At 35.8% G+C, this 8,509-nt stretch overlaps 1 long non-coding RNA gene across 1 annotated transcript; it reads right to left on the minus strand.

Annotated features, from left to right (window-relative positions):
- Nucleotides 1–593: 593 nt before the first annotated feature.
- LOC125264904 lies at nt 594–7,599 on the minus strand. Its single transcript, XR_007184162.1, has 2 exons — nt 7,426–7,599; nt 594–1,290 (listed from the first exon to the last, which is right to left on the minus strand). It is a non-coding gene; the product is annotated as an uncharacterized LOC125264904 (long non-coding RNA).
- Between the last annotated feature and the right edge of the window lie 910 nt (nt 7,600–8,509).

Raw genomic sequence — 8,509 nt, forward strand, 5'->3', positions numbered from 1 at the left:
CTTATTTACTTCTTTAGGGTGACATCTAATTAATTCAGCCACTCCGGAGATGGAATTCATCCAATCCACCCCTCAATGGTGCCTAATGAGGAAACATTATTAATTCACCTCAGACAGGAAATTACCCAGGTCGTGCTTTTTTTAGATGCCACCTGTTAATATAAGTAACTCACAGGTAATATTATTTATCAATCTGGGGTCGGATTCAAAAACTGCCATTTTCCTCTTATTTTCTAACTTAAGAATGAAGTTAAGAATATTTTGTATTCCCAAAAACATTTCTAAAGACAAAACTTTAGAGAATTCGTATTCCTGGAAAGAATGTTCTTCAACAAATCATCATAACCTCTTGAAGTTAGAAAAACCTCCAACTTGCCTTAAAATCCCTAAAAGTAAGATGTTTAATGAATTTATTGGGTTGTTTGAAATATTATGCATTACAGCATAACAGCCACATATAATACCTATACATACGAGTAAACGAATACTCTTAAGTGGCACCATTGATCTGTTCATGTAAACATTGCACAGTCATAATTCTGTGTGATATGACTTTTTGAGGAATTCGTAAGTCAGTTACAACTCTTCAAAAATTAGTCAAATTATTTTTAATTGGGTAAATACAACATAATTTTCGGCATCATTCAACACATATGAAAGCGCATGACATGTTCACTGTAGCAGCACTCACTCTCACACACACACACACACACATACAAGATGCATTGACTGGCTCTTTAAAAAGAACTATTTAAAATACACACCACAATAATAACGTGACTCTGAATGCCAGTCATGACAAAAATAGTATGCACTTTTTTTTAATTATTATTATACGGTAATCTGCAGGCAAAGAAAAAAAAAAAAATGTTCAAGAACTGTTTAAGAATTGCACATAGCAACATTCTTACAAACTTCTTAGAATTTAACTTACAAAATTTTCATGAATCCATCATAGTCTGAGATATCCCAGAATTTATCCAGTAGCGTAAACTGATCTAGAGCACATTGTGTTGTTGTCTGTGATCAGTGTCTATTTTTACTCATGCACTGGTGGTCTGTGGGGCAATGACTGGTGGTACAGTATGTGCCTTTTGCTCTGTCTCTGGCCTCCATAATGTCCAGAGGTCGGGATGACCCCTGAGATTGATCCCTCGGTAATGACCATACGGTGAAGGCTGATCTCAGGTCAACTTATTGTGGCAGAGGTGAGCAGCTCCTACAGGAACAACAGCAATAGTGACAGCTTCAGTCAGACTTGGCCAGTCGATGTCTCTATCCCCCAATTCCCTACAGTGAAACATAAAGCAGAATACAAGAAAGGCAGTCTAAACTCTCTTTTCCCCCATATAATTGTCTATAAATTTTTTTGTTTGGGTAGTATTGAGCATTCTGCCAAAAGGATTCAAGCATGTTTCTGTTTGATTGGATCCAAATCCTAGGAATCATGAATATGAAATAGTTGATTGTCCAGTATCTTTGGATTATTAGCTGCATTAATCATGCTCTGAGCCTCATCAAACTAAGGCCATATTGTTTGTATGGCTTTAGCATTGAGTGCTACAGGCTATGTGTATTGTGATCTTATTCGTCCATATTGCAGATGGCTTGCTGGTCTGGTTTTTGTACTTTTTACTCCACAACAAAGCCATATTCAGAGGAATGTTTAGGAAGATGCTGTGCCAGGCCATCAATTCAAGCTCCTCTCATCCTTAAAGGGATAGTTTCTGTCATCATTTACTCATGTTCATGCTGTTTTTGTTTGACTTTTGTTGTTCGGAATACAAAAGAATATATATATATATATATATATATATATATATATATTATTCTTTTTTTTTTTTTTTTTAAATGTCTTTTCTTTTCTTTTCTTTTTTTGCATTTTTTGCCCATGCTGTGAAAGTCAGTGGGGTCTAATGCTGTTTTGACATTCATCAGAATATCTTTTTACGTTCAACAGAAGACAGAAAATCATGCAGGTTTGGAATGAGTAAATGATAACAGAATTGTCATTTTGAGTGAACTCTTTAAGTACCTGAAGGACACAGGAAGCCCCATAACACGCCATAAGAGTAGACAATAAAGATGCCACGGCAGGATAAAAAATGATTGTGGGGAGATTATGGTGTTAAAGAAAAAAATAGCTTTCCTTTGTACAATATTCAATTGTGTTTATCATTCTAATTACTCTGATACATCTAGAAAAAAAAAAAGAAAAAAAAGCATAGCAGTTAGAGGAGCCACTCTCAAGCAACTAATCTCTACTTAAGAATGTATAGGTGATCTACCTTTTGCTCCCCAGATAATCAGCATAAATTAATCTAGGCCTGACAGCTCTGTGTGTGTGTGTGTGTGTGATTGTATATGAAAATCAGTGTTCCGTTGCAGAGGACACTCGAAGATAAGAGACTCAGGGCAGAGGCAGGGTCATACAGAGAGTGTCTTGTCTCATTTACATTTCCGGTTATGACACAGCCAGGAAAGGTGCATGGTGGAGACATTACGTTCCTCACTCTTTGACAGCATCTACTTGAGCTTCCACTGTTTTTTTTTTTTTTTTTTTTTTTAGTCTCCCAGAAACTTAAAATGTTGTGAATTTATATGTTTATATGCAATATGTAAATTACACATGCAAAATAAAAAATGTTATCATGTGTAATGTTGCTTAGTTTGGCCTCTGGCATGGTCTAGAGTGGTTCAGGTATGACGTCACTTTGTAGGCCAGTCGGCAGTTAACATCACGCTGGTTCCCTCGACAAAAACTCAATAGGATTTTCCCATAGGTTTTTGGATTATCGCAAAAAAAAGCTCTGTGATCAACAAAAGTATATGATACTTACATGTTTTGTCCATCACAGCAGAATAAAACATGAAAGTGTCTTGAGCTTGTGTTAACCACAGACCTTATTTCAGCCATTTAACCAAAATCCAATTTAAAAAAAAAAACATTGACTTCAGTTTGATGGAACCGAAAGTGCTAAAATGCTAACTCATTTCCGTGTTTTAGCTTACAAAGTGATATCATACCTGCACCACTCTATTCTGTTTATTTATCATGCTTCTGACTATTAACAGAAAGGTCAAGGCATCAAAATTAGAAATGGACTACCTTTGTGTGTGCTTCTGTCTGATAGAGATAAAGAGTGAGAGAAAGACAGAAAAGGCCATAATTGATCCTTCGCTAAGCTCCGCCTCCTTGGTTACTGTTGCTAACCCAGACAAGCTTCACAGAACGTCCTGTGGAAATTAACTGGACATTTTACTATAATATGCCCATGAAGTGTTAAAAATGTATATTATTCTTATGTGGACTTTGATTGCAAAGCATTTTTCCTTGTCATTTTTAATTGTTAAATTACACATTACCATGATTAAAAGGGGGGAATGCTTTTATCCTTTTTTTGTGTACATTTGTGTAACTTATTTGTGACCTGACAATAGTGTTTAATACTATTGTAAAATGCTATTGCATAAAAAAGAGTTCACAAAGGAATATGAAGGGTCAGTTGTCTTTTAAATAGTAGCAATGTAAAATGATGATGTCCTGAATTGCATTTGGGTTCATTTCAATGCATTTGAAATGTTATAGATTCATGTTATAGATTGACTGACAACAACAACAACAACAACACCAACAACAACAACAATAATAACAATAATAATAATAATAATAATAATAATAATAACAACAACAATATATTATCTAGTGTTAATTTAGCAAAATCCAGAAAAAGCACACCTATGGCTGAAATTATCTGAACAAAATTATTTAAACAAAGTTTAAAATGAGTCTGCACAATAAGAAGTTTGGATTGAATTAATTGCAGAGGTCTAATACTTAAAGGTTTGAAAACAAACCCCTAACCAGAAGAATATCAATACAGTGCTACCTTGAAAACATATTGAATATCAAGCTTTAAAATACAACTCAGCAATTAAAAGTCATACTCCATGGGAGTCCATGAGAGAAGTTTATTTTCCTCTCTCAGATATCACTGGGCTATTTTGGCCTTTTCCCCCTAAGCCAAAACATCACATGTTCTTCAATTTAGACAAATTGTATAGTTTAATTTTACCCCTGCTCTCACCCCATTTCATGGCCATTTATATCTGTAATCTGAAGCTGTGCTGTTGGTCTGAGATGCCAAAATATGTCGCCCACATTCCAGGGTATTTAGTCTGCACAGCCGAGTTAAAAGTGTAGAATAACAGTTGAAAATATTTTCGAGTTAAAATAAATGTTCTGAACTGAAGCAGCCCTCCCTACCCTTCATCCTCCTCCGCCTGCCTGAATTCTTCTCTTTCCATCTTTCCCAAACTGACAGGTCAGTCTGTTTTACTTGGAAGAGGTCCGGGTGGAACAACATTGAGATCATTTTCGACAGGAAACTGCGGCAGCTGACTTCCATTAGGTAAATTGTGAAGAGTTTCAAATGAACAATCTTGTATTGTCAGGTACAATTACCAATGAAATCCAGCTTTCTGGTGAGTGCAGTGAAATGATAAAGTATAAAGCTCAACTTTATGTCTTATAGCAGTGCTGGTTTCAATTACTAATGGTCTAGGAAGTTAGACTGGAAAGAGCGTGTCTGAGGCTGTCAGTGTGAGCCTATAAAAAGCCATACTCATGTCAGAGGGGACAATGAAATTTTTGATGCCTTTTATGGGAGCATATGTGGGTCACTCATGAATAAACTCACTCTTTCTGTAACCTTTTGCTTTATACAGCTCAGTAGAAGTGTTTTATTAATGTTTCAGTCAAAATGAATAGTTTACTCCCACATTGCTCTAAATTTATTGGTCCTGTACCATGACCCTGTGCAAACAGTAGCGTCCTGAGTAAATCTTGCCATTTTAAAAGGTCATTATTATTATTTTTTTACCCACACTTTTTAGGCTGAATAGCTTAGTTGAAAAGTATTTAAGGTGAGTTTATATTTTTGCCTAATATTTACACCATATGATATAGTTAAGCAATATCACACAAGTGTAGTTTTTCTGTCTAGAATGAATGCAAATGTGATACTGATTTTATACAACAGTTCAATAAATAATAAATAAATATTGTTATTTTTAATATTGTGTTGTTTTGTTCAATTTTGCCAATGAAAATATAAAAACAAATCAGAACGGTTCATCTCTGAACAACACACAGCGAAATTGAATTTTGGAATCCGCGTTTTCAACTAATCGGGTGAACCATGCGCCACTGCACAGACCGATTGGTGTATGACATCAAAGTACCCTGAGAGTGATTCAAAAGCATACGGAGCCATCTGCTCTCTAATCGCTCTCACGGTACTTTGATGTCATACACCAAATCGGTCTGTGCAGTGCTGCTTCAAGTCCAACAAGCCTAATGATTCAATGGACCATTTATAAAGAACCATTAGGCTCGTTTGAGATGAGCGAAATCTGTGCCGATCCGATCACCACTGATCACTGCGAGATGCATGCCAGTTAGAAATGCGTCTGAGTGTGGACCGCCTTGCTCTAATGTCATGCCGACGTGTGTCAAAAAAGTTTTGTGACAGCGAGGTGGCCGGATCGGATTCTGCAGTCAGGCGCAGTTGCTCTCCACCGACTGCACTGATCAAAAGCACGATAGGAAACGACTTGTTGACGACACAGCTTAATGCTTATTGGTTTAAACAGCCATGATGTATTGTTCTCTTTTAAAAGTTTTGGTTTTAAAACTCTGATATCATGTTTTTATTTGTATAAATTGTGTAAATATTCCTAAACTCCCTGGCAGTGCAATCTCTCTATGGGTTATGTGATTGTTGTCATATTTATAAAAAAATTAGGGCTGTCAATCGATTAAAATTTTTAATCGAATTAATTACATACTCTGTGATTAATTAATCTAAATTAATCGCATACATAATTTTTGTTGTGAAAGTATTAAATATTTCAATTCAAATGAATCAATGCAGGGTTTTTCCTTGGTCAGAAATGGTCTTCGGTGGTGACAGACATGGTCATCCACACAAACAGTAAAAAGTGCCCTACCCACGTGATCTGCGAGCCTGATACTGACAATAAGTACCCGTCACTCTCACTGTAATTCCTTCTTGAAAGAAAAAAAAAAAAACTTGATTTTATAGCTTTGTAAGAGAAGATGCTTTTTTGCTAAACCTGAAAAGTATTAAAAAGTAGCATTTTGAAGTTATATTAACTAATAATATAATTTTCTACCATATCCAATTGAATGCACCTAGCTAACAACAACTTGCTTTGTTCTGGTTTCACCTCACTCCAGTCTAAACTAACTGATTTTATAGGTAGGCCTAATTTACTACACATTGTCATTTAAATAACCTGAAAATGTTGTGGATTATTAAGGTTAATTTTACTAACCACTCTTGCTAAATGGGGTAAGCACACTTAGTTCTCATTTCAGAGTTTTTCGAGAAAATGATTCATTATAGACCGTGTGGACAGATGATTCATTATAGTGAATCTGTTCAAATGAGTCATTAGGTCGCGAATTGGACATTAGCGGACGTTGACGCGTTGCGTGCGAATCGCGACTGTTAGGACATCGCAAAAGATTTGTCAACACAGAAAACACTTCACCACTGGATAGGATTTTCTTTTTGTTTACTGAAAGTGTGGTTTATGTCAGCTGCACGTGCAGGGCGCCTGTCAGAGAAGATGAGGTGACGTTCTGAGCACTATTCACACCCAGCGGTTATTCAGGAAAAACACTCTCCGAATGCGCCTCGTGAAACATGGATTCGGTCTTACGAACTTTTAGCATTGTGTCAGTTGATTATTATGTGTGAGGTAACGTTAGAGAGAGTGCAAAGACGGTGCTTACTTTGAAAGAGCTCGCTCGCACGAGAATGGCTCCAGGTTCAAAGGTCAATACGGAATGGATTAATCTGCGTTATTTTTTTTTAACGCGTTATTTTTTCTCAGATTAATTAATCGAAATTAACGCGTTATTTTGACAGCCCTAAAAAAATATATGAAAACATCTGTAATTAAAGTAAAAATGATTGATAAACAGTCTTTCGAATGGAATAAAATAACAAGTATTTTGGGTGTCTTGTTCATTACATTTATTTTCATATAAAAGCAGCAAAACTTAAATTACATCCAGTTTATTACTAACACAGCGTGTGAGTTTGAATCGCTCTCGTGGTACATCGATGTCATACGCTGATTGGTCTGCTGATGCATCTCGAACAAGCCTATTTACTCCTGAATAAATCAGCAGATTGAATGAATTCAAATGAATGAATGAATGAATCATTAAGACATTTACCACCACCTACTGGCAGTTTTAGTTTCTTATTTAGAGCATAATTCCATTAAAAAACAATTGTATATTTCCATAGTAATAAATAAAAATAAAAAAAATAAAAAAATATTAAAGGTATAGTTCACCCAAAAATTAAAATTCAGTCATTTACTCACCCTCATGGTCCAAAAGAGTATGTGTATGCCTCGCATGCCAGCAATGATCGGGCCAAGGTTCGAGACCGACTTGGAGCAGAGTGGTTAGGATTGGAGAGTTTGTTTTAGAGGCAGAGCAATGAAGAGAGGGGTGGGTTTGTTTGGGATGATTTCAAATATCAACAATGTTCAACAGCGTTCAAGATCTACTGATCCCACCTTTAATTTGTGATTAATTAGATTAATTAATTGATTATGTAATTAATTAATTAATGTAAATTATATATATATATATATATATATATATATATATATATATACAAAATACCACTTTTTACCACAATGTGTTATATAATGTGCAATACACTATATACACTATATACTGTATTTTAATTTTTTTTTTAATCAAAAAAATATATGCTTTGGTAAGCATAAGCATATAAACTTTATTAAAAAAAAAAAAATCAGACTAACCCCACATTTCGGAATGGTAGTGTATATAACTATGCAAAGAATAACTGAATAATATATTTTCATAATAATATGATTTAATCATTTCTGGCCCTCGTATTTTCAGAGGGATTTACTCATTATTTATTCAGTCCATAAATACATTGGTTATTATACAAATTGTTATTAGGAAGGTTATAGGGGCATTTCCATGATGACTAAGATTTTGGCTCAACTAGAAATACCATATATTTTTAAAGTACCATATATATATTTTCTTTATCTTGTGTGAGAGCTTGATTCAGACTGCCCCTACAGCACCAGGAAGACACAGAACACATAACAGCACTAGAAGGGGCCACCAGGCCCCTAATGGAGAGTGATTTATTGAATGGCTTTGGCTTGCTGTTGGCCCTGGGCCTGTCTCCTAATTGAGCACCTGGTGCTGCATGGGAAAAGTTAATATGATATAAATTGATACTGTGGCAGTGGCCGTGGCAGGGCTCGGGAGGCGGCATGGACTCATGCCTGCTTCCCTATGGAGATAGGACCAGATGCTCCAGGAGGCAGGCGGAACAGCATGGGAACACTGAGGTGACAGATAGGCCTCACGTGAGGCTGGAGAGGTGGGCCAGAGTCATCTGGCTGCAGATGT

The sequence above is a fragment of the Megalobrama amblycephala genome, linkage group LG3, assembly GCF_018812025.1.
Source record: "Megalobrama amblycephala isolate DHTTF-2021 linkage group LG3, ASM1881202v1, whole genome shotgun sequence".
Lineage (NCBI taxonomy): Eukaryota > Metazoa > Chordata > Actinopteri > Cypriniformes > Xenocyprididae > Megalobrama > Megalobrama amblycephala.